The sequence below is a fragment of the Nomascus leucogenys genome, chromosome 22a (genome assembly GCF_006542625.1).
Source record: "Nomascus leucogenys isolate Asia chromosome 22a, Asia_NLE_v1, whole genome shotgun sequence".
In the NCBI taxonomy this organism is placed as follows: domain Eukaryota; kingdom Metazoa; phylum Chordata; class Mammalia; order Primates; family Hylobatidae; genus Nomascus; species Nomascus leucogenys.
The window spans coordinates 78,539,884-78,552,499 of record NC_044402.1 but is presented as its reverse complement, the minus strand read 5'-3'; the positions used below and the strand labels follow the sequence as shown (position 1 = coordinate 78,552,499).

Sequence of the window (12,616 nt, the reverse complement as noted above, 5' to 3'; positions counted from 1 at the left end):
TGTAATCCCAGCACTTTGGGAGGCCAAGGCGGGTGGATCACGAGGTCAGGAGATCAAGACCATCCTGGCTAACATGATGAAAACCCGTCTCTACTAAAAATACAAAAAGTTAGCCAGGCGTGGTGGCAGGTGCCTGTAGTCCCAGCTACTCAGGAGGCTGAGGCAGGAGAAAGGCGTGAACCCGGGAGGCAGAGCTTGCAGTGAGCCGAGATCACGCCACTGTACTCCAGCCTGGGTGGCAGAGCGAGACTCCGTCTCAAAAAAAAAAAAAGTAAACAAAAAAGAAAATAGGTAGGTGGGAGCCATGAGCCTGCTGAACTCTGGGTCAAGAAGTAGATAGAGGCCATTGTGAGTTCATATCCTTTTAGGAGATCAGAGACAGGTTCACTGCCTAAAACCAGGAGCTGGGCTGGTGATCCTCACTCCCATCCCTTTCACAAGGAAGCTTAAAAAGCTGCTGCTGACTACTGCCTGGGACTACAGGTTTAGGGGAAGCTGTGAGCTTCAGGAGGCAGGACAGAAACACAAGCTGGCAACCAATATTCTACATGTTATCATGAAGGATGTAATCAATGACTGGTCCAAATTATCATTTTTTTTTAAATTTTATTTTAAGTTGCCGGATACATATGCAGGACATTCAGGTTTGTTACATAGGTAAACGTGTGCTGTTTCACGTATTAACCCATCACGTAGGTATGAAGCCCCACATGCATTAGCTATTTTTCCTGGTGCTCTCCTTCCCCCCACCTGCCCTCACCACCAAGGACAGACCCCGTATGTGTTGTTCCCTTTCCTGTGTCCATGTATTCTCAGTGTTCAGCTCACACTTATGAGCGAGAACATGTGGTGTTTGGTTTTCTGTTCCTGTGTTAGTTTGCTGAGGATGATGGCTTCCAGCTCCATCCATGTCCCTGCAAAGGACATGATCTTGTTCCTTTTTATGGCTTCATAGTATTCCATGGTGTACATGTACCACATTTTCTTTATCCAGTCTATCACTAATGGACATTTGGGTTGATTCCATTTCTTTGCTATTGTGAATAGTGCTGCAGTAAACATATGCATGCATGTATCTGTAAAACAAAATGATTTATAGGTCCAATTTATTTACCCCTTTTTGTGCCCATATCCTTTGCCATTGTAACATTGAAGTTCTTCCCATAAAAGGCAGTATGGCCAGGCGCGATGACTCACGCCTGTAATCCCAGCACTTTGGGAGGCCGAGGTGGGTGGATCACGAGGTCAGGAGTTCAAGACCAGCCTGGCCAAGGTGGTGAAATCCCATCTCTACTAAAAATACAAAAATTAGCCAGGTGTGGTGGTGGGTGCCTGTAATCCCAGCTACTGGGGAGGCTGAGGCAGAGAATTGCTTGAATCCAGGAGGCGGAGGCTGCGGTGAGCCGAGATTGTGCCTCTGCACTCCAGCCTGGGCAACAGAGCGAGACTCCGTCTCAAAAAATAAAAATAAAAATAAAAAAGGCAGTATACTTTTCTGGGCTCAGCCATGGGATATGCTTTGGCCAATGGGGCATTAGTAGGTATGATGAAAGCAAGGGCTTGAAATGTGCTTATCTAATGGGGCTTGCCCCCTTGCGCTTTTGTCACCACAATGAGGAGAGTTTTCCCCAGGGTAGCTGATGCCCTGGGCCCCAGAATAAGCATGCGTAGCAGAAGTGCCCTCCCTGTTTGCAGACCTGGCAACTCCACTCACCTCACACCATCTCTGTGGCTGACAGTGCTCCAGATGATATGATCCAGCAGCCTCCTGGCCTCGTCCCCTCCACTCTCCCTCTCTCACTGTTCCAGGTCCATAGCTTCCTCCCTCTCCCTTGAACACCTGCCCCAGGGTGTTTGCACTGGCACACCCTCCCCCATTCTGCCCAGCTGGGCCCTTCCTCATCACCCGTAAGTCAGTACAATTGTCATCTCCTCAGAGAGGCCCAGGCTGCCCAGGGCCCCAGATTCCAGTTGCACCTCAGAATGAGCATGTGGAGCATAACTGTCCTGGCTGCCTGAGACCTGCTTTATAAACTAAAGCTACTTCAGTGACTGCAGCCTGAAGTTGCCCTAACTGACCTGCAGATCCATGAGAAAATTAAAAGCTTATTAACAAAATGAAAAGCTTACATGTCATTGAGATTTTGTGATTGTTTCTTATGTAGCAATTGTAACCTAATCTAGAAGTCAGCACCTAATACTGGGATGCTGCTGTCATCAGAACCTAAAATATATGGTATTAGCTTAGGGTGGTGGATATAGTGAGACAACTATTACAGAAACTGAAAAATGGCAACCTGTATTTGTACAATGGTTGCCCATAGTAATGTGGAGGATAGTAGGATAGTTTCTAGGCATATGTCAAAGGTATGGGGCTAGGTGCTTTAAGTATTATTCTTTTTTTTTTTGAGACCAAGTCTCACTCTGTTGCCCAGGCTGGAGTGCGGTGGCGTGATCTTGGCTCACTGTAACCTCTGTCTCCTGGGTTCAAGAGATTCTCCTGCCTCAGCCTTCCGAGTAGCTGGGATTACAGGTGTGTGCCACCACATCCAGTTAATTTTTTTTTGGTATTTATTTATTTATTTATTTTGAGACAGAGTTTTGCTCTTGTTGCCCAGGCTGGAGTGCAATGATGTGATCTTGGCTCACTGCAACCTCCACCTCCCGGGTTCAAGACATTCTCCTGCCTCAGCCTCCTGAGTAGCTGGGATTACAGGCATGTGCTACCATGCCTGGCTAATTTTTTATATTTTTAGTAGAGATGGGGTTTCTCCATGTTGGTCAGGCTAGTCTCGAATTCCCAACCTCAGGTGATCGGCCTGCCTCAGCCTCCCAAAGTGCTGGGATTACAGGCATGAGCCACTGCGCCCGGCTTTATTGTATTTTTAGTAGAGACAGGGTTTTGCCACGTTGGCCAGGCTGGTCTCGAACTCCTGGCCTCAAGTGATCCACCTGCCTCGGCCTCCCAAAGTGCTGGGATTACAGGCTTGAGCCACCGCTCCCAGTTTTAAGTCCTATTTGATAAAATAACAAGAAAAATGAGAAATTCAGAAAAAAAAATCCCACTGACTTGCAAGAAGTCTTTAGAGAGCCCAGAACTTGCTTAGTTGAAGAATAAAATTCTTAATCTCCAGCTAGTGAAAGTGTTTCAGATCCAGCCTGGGAGAAAAATATCAAACTAAGGGCAAGGCTGTAACGTCTTCATTTAGACATCTGAAAGAATTAAGGTAGTGTCTGGTAGTTCCTTTCACCTGGAAAAAGGGGTTTCTAGAAAGCTTAAGGGCAGGGTCCCTCAGAAGTCATATGAGCATTAGTTCCTCATAATAAAGTCTAGAAAGACAGGCATGTAGGAAAAAGAATTGTGGGTGTGGGTTTTTTGTTTTGTTTTGTTTTGTTTTGAGACAGTCTTGCTTTGTCACCCTGGCTGGAGTGCAGTGGCACGATCTCGGCTCACTGCAACATCTGCCTCCTAGGTTCAAGTGATTCTCCTGTCTCAGCCTCCTGAGTATCTGGGATTACAGGCTCATGCCACCATGCCTGGCTAATTTTTGTATTTTTGGTAGAGAAGGTTTCACCATGTTAGCCAGGCTGGTCTCAAACTCCTGACCTCAGGTGATCCGGCCTCCCAAAGTGCTGGGATTACAGGTATGAGCCACTGTGTCTGGCCACATAAATTTTTAAAAAGAATAAATTATGAAACAAAATCAGGCTTAAGTGATCCAAGAATAGGTAGAAAGAGTTTTTAAAAAATTTGCTGGACATGGTGGTGTATGCCTGTAGTCCCAGCTGTTTGGGAGGTCAAGGCAGGAGGATGGCTTGAGGCCAGAAGTTCAAGGATTCAGTGCACTATGATTGCTCCCATGAATAGCCACTGCACTCCAGCCTGGGCAACATAGTGAGACCCTGTCCCTAAAAACGTAAACATTTTTAAAATAAATAAAAGTTTAAAAAATTAGGAGAACATACTAATTTAAAGACTCAATGGACATTCTAGACTGCACACAGTCTAAGAAAGAATTACTATATTTTAAGGCATTACTGAGGAAATAATGTAAAATGTAACAGAAAGAGGTTTTTTAAAATGAGTGAGAAAATAAGTGACATAGAGACCAGACCGAGAGGCTCCAACTGTCTAATAAAACTTCAAAAGATGAAAATAGACAAAATTACAAACAAGCAATATTTGAAGAGATAGGGGCAGAGAACTTTCCAAAATTGAGGAATAATCCCTTAGAGTAAAAGTACATTCTGTACCAAGCAGGATAAAATATAAACTCTTAGGTAGACACATAAAAGCAAAACTGCAGGATACAGAAAAATTTAAAGTTATCAAAGAGGGAACAAAATTAACCATAAAGGAATAAAAATTAGACTAATAACAGATTTCTAATTGAGAAAAATAAGTGACAGCATGCAATAGGATAATCGTTTCAAATTGTTAAGGGAAAATTACTCCGGATGTAGAATTCTATACTCAGCCAAAAGCTACTGTCTAAGAGTGAAAGCAAAGTAAAGGCATTTGCAGACAAAAAGGAAACAAAATGAAACAAAACCCCAAAATACATCTCACTGAAATAACCATTAGAGCTTGCAAGAAGAAAAGTGAATGTAAGGGAAAATAGATGCAAAATACAATGGTGATTTTATGGTATGTGAATTGAATATGAATAAAATTATTTTGTTTAAAAAGAAACAATGGGCCGGGCGCAGTGGCTCACGCCTGTAATCCCAGCACTTTGGGAGGCCGAGGCAGGCGGATCACCTGAGGTCGGGAGTTCAAGACCAGCCTGACCAATATGGAGGAACCCTGTCTCTACTAAAAATACAAAATTAGCCGGGCATGGTGGTGCATGCCTGTAATCCCAGCTACTCGGGAGGCTGAGGCAGGAGAAGCGCTTGAACCCGGGAGGCAGAGGTTGCAGTGAGCCGAGATCATGCCATTGCACTCCAGCCTGGGCAACAAGAGTGAACTCTGTATCAAAAAAAAAAAAAGAAAAGAAAAGAAAAAAAAGAAACAATGATGAGCATAAAATTGTCGTTTGAATTTTTTTTAAAAAAATATATTTTATGATAAAAATGTTGAAACTGAATTTCCAGACAACAATAAAATAAAAGGTAGGAATTTGTTAATGAGTAAACAAAATAATGTCCTTTTCCTGTTTGGAAGGAAGATACAAATACTAAATAACTTTAGACTTTAGTAGGAAGTTTAAGGGTGGCCCCTAAGGAAGAGAAATGTAATCTATAACTTCCAAGTAAGGAGAACATCAAAGTGGGGGGATAATAGAAAACCTTATCAATTTGGCAGATGACCAGAACTAAAGAAGCAAATGTAAATAATAGTAAACACATAAAATAAAATGATAAAAAGTAAATGCAAGAGCTAGGCATGATGGGCCAGGTGCGATGGCTCACGCCTGTAATCCCAGCACTTTGGGAGGCTGAGGTGGTTGGATCACTTGAGGTCAGGAGTTCAAGACCAGCCTGACCAACATGGTGAAACTCCATGTCTACTAAAAATACAAAATGAGCCAGGTGTGGTGGTGCACACCTGTAATCACAGCTACTTGGGAGGCTGAGGCAGGAGAATTGCTTGAACCCAGGAGGCAGAGTTTACAGTGAACCAAGATCACACCATTGCACTCCAGCCTGGGCAACGAGCAAAACTCTGTCTCCAAAAAAAAAAAAAAAAAAAAAAAAAGAGCTAGGCATGATGGCACACACTACAAGTCCCAGCTATTCAGGAGGATGAAGCAGGAGGATCACTTGAGCCCTGGAGTCTAAGATCAGCCTGGGCAACACAGTAAGACCACACTTCTAAATGAGTGAGTAAATAAGTAAATCTAAATGTCATGAATCACAGTGAATGTAAATGGGTTACTGACCTACTGAATGGCAGACTATCAGATTCCACAAAGAACAAACTATAGCCACATGTTGCTTGTAAGCAATACATCCAAAGTAAAATGTCACAGAAATTTTGAAATAGAGGAATAAAAATACACTACACAGGGTTCTGATTGTGAAAATGACAGAGGAGCTTTTATCAGACTATGTCTCCTCTAACAATTATAAACTCTGGGCAACATATATATATTCAATTAGTTCACATATATATGACCTAATTGAAGGTACTTGGAGAACCACCAAAAGCAGACAGAAACCAAGGGGAGTAAACACTGAAAGAAGAGAACCACACTGGGTGAGATTCATGTTTATGAAACTTTACCTCAGCACAGCAATGCTAGAACTCAAGCAGAAAAGTGCAGTCTTACTGGCTTGAGTCAATGGGCAGACTTTGGGGATGCCTAAGCCATTTGAGAGCAAGGGAGCATCCCCCAAAAAGGATAGAGCCAAAAAACAAGGAGTCCCAAAAATCTATGATAAACCTCACTCAAAATTTTTGGCTGACTCTTTGGCTTTGCATGTGCAAGGGAGACTACCAGAGGTGGTGGTGATGGAAAACAACAGCTGAAAGGATGAAAACTCTAACAGAAATCCAGGGGCTGCCCACTGCAAAAGAGGCAGAGTTAGAAATGGGGGTCCAAACAAGCTAAGTGCTTGCTAGAACAGAAATGAAGACTCTTCATATAAAGGTAATAGAGTCTAGTCTAAACTGTTTAATTCCCAATGTCTTACATATGATAAAGCTAAACATGTGAATGACTAATGTAACAACTGTTATTCTTACAGTGGGTTACTCTTCAGCCATGAAAAGGAATGAACAACTGATACACACAACAGCATGGATGAATTTCACAGACCTCATGCTGAGTGAAAGCAGATAAACACAAATGAGTACACAGTCAACTCTCTGTATCCCTGGGTTCCACATCTGTGGATTCAAGCAGCCTAGTTTGAAAATACGTGGAAAAAAAAAATGGATGGTTGTGCCTGCATTGAATACATACAGATCTTTTTCTTGTCATTATTTCCTAAACAATACAGTATTAACAACTGTTTACATAGCATTTACATTGTACTAGGTATTAAAAGTAATATACAGATAAAGTAAACAAGAAAATGTGCATAGGTTACATGCTAATACTACACCATTTTATTTTTATTTATTTTTGAGACAGGGTCTTGCTCTGTTACCCAGGCTGGAGTGCAGTGGCACAATCTTGGCTCACTGCAACCTCCGCCTCCTGGGCTCAAGTGATCTTCCCACCTCAGTCCCGCAAGTAGCTGGGAATACAGGCGTGAGCCACCATGGCAGGCTTTTTTTTTTTTTTTTTTTTTGGAAAGATGGGGTTTCACCAGGTTGCCCAGTCTGGTCTCAATCTCCTGAGGTCAAGTGATGCACCCACCTCAACCTCCCAAAATGCAGTTACAGGCGTTAGTCACTGCACCTGGCCTACATCATTTTATATAAGACTTATCCATTTGAGCATCCACGGATTTTGGTATCTGCGGGGAGGTTCTGAGACCATTCCTCCTCAGATACCAAGCGATAACTGTACACTGTATGATTCCATGTATGTGATGTTCTAGAAAAGGCAACACTATCTAGTGTGAATGAAATCAGCAAAAGGATATTCTTGTGAGATTGATGGGAAAGGGGCATGAGGGAACTTGCTGCGCCAATAAAAATGATCTCTATCTTGAAGGGGTGCGATTGTCAAGAAATGTTAAGGGTCTGAGATGTTACCCTACCTGCAAGATAAAAAGCCTGCCACCATCTCCTGCATCAGAGACAAAGGACTTCATTATCCACAACACAGTAAGCAGCCTGAGCTGCATGTCTGCCTTGGCTCCTCTTGTCCCCCAAGTCTTACAGGGGTAATGCAGAGTGGCCCGAGTGGATGCTGTGCAAGCCACAGTGTGTGCTAGAACTGAGGAACACCAAGCTTAAAGAGTCTAAATCTTTAATCAAGAGCTGTAGCTCTGCTTGCCCTTTGCCCTGGAAGGAGACATTATCTTAATTTTACTAAACAGAATTTGTCTTTTGCTCCAGAGGGAGACACTATCTGTCTTCTGATTCTGTTCACTGTATAAACATCCTTTAAAAGATAGTGCCTCTGCTTACAAGACAAACAGAAACACAACAAACCCATGGGAATAGTCTCCAAAAGTGGGTTATAAGAGTGTATGCATTAATCAAGAATTCTCAAATCTTACACTTAAGATGTGTAGACTACACTGTAATCTTTATCTCCCAAAACACAACAATAAAACCCTTTAAAACAAACACAAAAGCAGAATTAGGTGTGGAAAAATTAAGGATGACAGAAAAGGGGGATTCCTGTGTTCTTGTGAATCCTCTAAAATTGATAGGTTTGGGAGAAGCCAGCCTGCCTTACTGGCAGCTGACCTCACTGTAAACTACTTCTTCAAACTACGTTATATAATAATAGAAGCTTATAATAATTATATAAGCTATTATACATAAGGGCAAAGAAGTCATCTTTTTTTCCTGCTCTTCACCATTATGTCCTTGGCAGCTAGTACATACATGTTCAATATATTATTGTTGAATAAACTTGTACAACCAAGGTGAAAAAGGAACCAACACTTTGACCCCAAAGTCACTGAGTCACCCTCTTTATTCTGCCATCTGTAATCCTTTTCTCTTGCTTTCACTTCTTATCTCAGTTATACTTTTCTTACTTTATCCTTCCACCTCATTCTTTCAAGGAGTCATACAATAGAATAAAATTTTTTCACAACTACATGGTCTATTTATAACATAAAAATTTTACACTTCCTTCTTAAAAAACAAACAAAACCCAGAACAGTGGCTGAATTAAACAGCGTGTAAACGTAAAAAAAAAAAAAATCTTTAAACAAGAGGCCTAAAAAAATTGGGTAAAGACTGTTCCCTCCACGGAAATCTTCAGTAAAAGGCAAAATATTTATATGATCTGAAGAGAAACCAGAGTATCACAGTGTGTGAACTTAAGTGAGGCCATGGAGTCATATTTCTTGAGCGTGAATCCCAGCTCCATTACTTATTTGCTATGTGTCCTGTCAGAAGTCATTTAACTTCCCTGTGCCTCACAGTATTAATTTCACAGAACTGTTAGATGGCTAAATGGGAAAATATCTCAGAGTGCTTGGAACAGTAGTGATATAGTAAGAGTTTAACCAGTATCATCTATTATTCAAAAATCACCTAGATTTGTATTTGGACTGTGAACTAGGCACTAGTAAAATTGTACAAACAACAAAAACACAACATTAAAATAAAAATTAGCATAATCTTTAAAAATAAGCCTAAGTAAAACTTCAGTTTGAAAAGGTAGTACTGAAACAATTATTGCAATATCTATAGAGAATACACACTTGTTTACAGAATCTCTGCAGGAGACATACATAGGAATCCTTCATGCTGTAATCCAAATGGATAAAAATTTATTTTGTGCCTATTATGTGTAAGGTGCATAGCTGTGTTTGAGGTAACAAAAATAAAACAGGTTTTGCTCATAAAAACTTCATAATCTAGTAGGGCATACAGTATATTTTTAATTTTTTTTTTTTTTTTTTTTTTGAGATGGAGTCTCATTCTGTCACCCAGGCTGGAGTGCAATGGCGTGATCTCAGCTCATCGCAACCTCCACCTCCCGGGTTCAAGCGATTCTCCTGCCTTAGCCTCCCAAGTAGCTGGGATTACAGGCATGTGCCACCACGCCTGGCTAATTTTTTTTTTGTCTTTTTAGTAGAGACGGGGTTTCACCATGTTGGTCAGGCTCGTCTCAAACTCCTGACGTCAGATGATCCACCCGCCTTGGCCTCCCAAAGTGCTGGGATTACAGGCATGAGCCACTGTGCCTGGCCCTTTTTAGATTTTTTTTTAAAGTACAAATGTTCACCAAGGAAAAATGGAAAATAGTGAAAAACAAATACACCCATATGGCTCTTTCAAATTCATTCTAGCTTAAAAAAATCATTAACTACATTATATGCAATTTTGTATTCTGTTTGCTTTCTCTAAATAGCAAGGATGATTTCCATTCTATCCCATAGTTTTGGAAGGATTTGGTGTTACATAATATTTGATTAGTGTGTGCATGTGGTAGCATCTGTAATCTTCGTTATGGCCATTGATATTTAGTGTAGTGGTTAAGAGAATGGGCATCAATTTTAAGTCGCCTGTATCTGAAGCCCAGCTTTCCCATTTGCTGGCTGTTACTTGAGCAAGTTACTTTATTTCTCTGAATGTATTTCAGCTTACTGTTGATAAAATAGGAAAAATGGTACTTACACCATAGAGTTTTGAGATATATTTAAAGCCACTTGCCCAGTGCCTGGCAATAAATCTAGCTAAGAAGCAGTTTTAGACATTGTGTTTGCCTTACCAACATGCTTTCCATACCTTCCCCATTATATTGCAGTCATGCAGTTGGGAACAAGGCTAGACACTGATTCGTTTAAACAACTCAGCCTAGTCCCATCCTTCCAGCTAGTGATTGTTTCAGACTAATCATGAATAATCCAAAGAGTCCATGACATTCATATGATCATGAGAATGGACAAGTAACCACTTTGGGCAAACAGATCTCATTGTGGATCTACTGAGATGCGTATTAGAGTTCAAGAGCAGTCTGGGCAACAAAGTGAGACCCTGTCCCCGAAAAAAAAACGTGTATTAATGGGTTTTTTCCCCCCAGTGGGAACTGCTCTTTCATCAAAGGATAAACCCTACTTAGCAATGGTATGTTGTTCTTTGAATACATGATTTGTACTTCTAATTTATTTAGGTTTGTTTGCATCCATATTCATAGGTTAAAGAACAATTTATAGCTTTGATTTTTGTCTTTCCAATGTTTTGGTGTCAGGGTAACAGTAACTGCACAAAACTTACTGTGGTGTACACTCACCTTTTTCTGTCTGCCAGAGAAAATTTATATAACATAGGAATAATGTGGTTCTTAAAAGTTTGGGAGAATGCACAGAGTGATCAGGACTCATTTGAGGAGATACAATTCATTGGTTACTACATTAATTTTTTTCTTTGGTTATCGACCTGTTTGAATTTTGTAATTCTTGGGTGGGTTTTCTAAACTTGTGTACTGAATATTTCATAGCAAATATTTAAATTAAAATAATTAAGGATGACATTTATTTTTTAATCTGTTTTTCATTAACTTTATTATTTCTGATTTTGATTTTTTTTAAAAATACATTTGCCAGGAGGTTGCCTATTTGCTTTCCTCTGATTTATTTCTAGTCTTATCCATATTGTTACTTTTTTCCCTTGTGTTACATGTCTAATTCGTTCATTTTCATGTTCTAAATAATAGTGGCTATCAGTTTTCCTTTCAGCATAGCTTTAAACACATCCTCTAATTTTTATTTGCCATTTTGTTTTCACTCAATTTTACTGGATCTTTTTGACAAAACAACCGTTTAGGAGGCGTCTAAATTATTTTTCACATGATTGTGATTTAATTATTAAAATTTTTTAGTTTTATTACTATGTATAACTTTTGCCCTTTAAAATGCACTGCAGGGAATCTGTCAGGCTCTAAGGATTGCTTTCAGCTATTACAGGCCATTCAGATGCTGAAGTAACGTACAGCAGGTGAGCACTGAGTGTCAGAACCATTTCATTCCTCCAAGAATCCAAGGCGACCTATAGGATCTAAGCTTAGGGTAGAAGAGAGTAAGAGGTGTCCTTGCAATCAGACCAAAGTATTTCAAACAGAGAGGCTGGAAAGAACATGTTGGAGGTGTTTCGTTTATCCTGCTGTAAATACTGTAAATCAGCTGATGTGCAGAAAGCTAACAGATCTTTCTGGGTCCTCTATGCTGCTTTTGTCATTTGGCATTGCTTTCTGATCAATTTGTAAACTATTCCATTTGAGAAAAGATATATATATTTTCTATACATATTAATTTTGTTTTATTTTTCATTTCTTGTGGATAATTTCTCTCCATATTTGATTTGTGTTGTGATGGTTCACAGAATATGTTAAGGTTTCTATCACAATCCCTACACTATTGTAAAGTGTACTTTGTACTTTCACATTTTAATATATAAAGGTATATATATATTATATATAAAGTATATATAATATATAAATTATATATTACATGTAATATATACTTTATATATTACATGTAATATATACTTTATATACTCTAAATAGCAAGGATGATTTCCATTCTATCCCATAGTTTTGGAAGGATTTGGTGTTACATAATATTTGATTAGTGTGTGCATGTGGTAGCATCTGTAATCTTCGTTATGGCCGTTGATATTTAGTGTAGTGGTTAAGAGAATGGGCATCAATTTTAAGTCGCCTGTATCTGAAGCCCAGCTTTCCCATTTGCTGGCTGTTACTTGAGCAAGTTACTTTATTTCTCTGAATGTATTTCAGCTTCCTGTTGATAAAATAGGAAAAATGGTACTTACACCATAGAGTTTTGAGATATATGTAAAGCCACTTGCCCAGTGCCTGGCAATAAATCTAGCTAAGAAGCAGTTTTAGACATTGTGTTTGCCTTACCAACATGCTTTCCATACCTTCCCCATTATATTGCAGTCATGCAGTTGGGAACAAGGCTAGACACTGATTCGTAATATATATAAAGTATATATTACATGTAATATATAAAGTATATATTACATGTAATATATAAAGTATATATTACATGTAATATATAAAGTATA

General features: G+C 39.8%; 1 pseudogene; it reads right to left on the bottom strand.

Moving 5' to 3' along the window:
- Positions 1 to 8,775: 8,775 nt before the first annotated feature.
- On the bottom strand, positions 8,776 to 8,882 carry LOC115832735 (annotated as a pseudogene).
- Between the last annotated feature and the right edge of the window lie 3,734 nt (positions 8,883 to 12,616).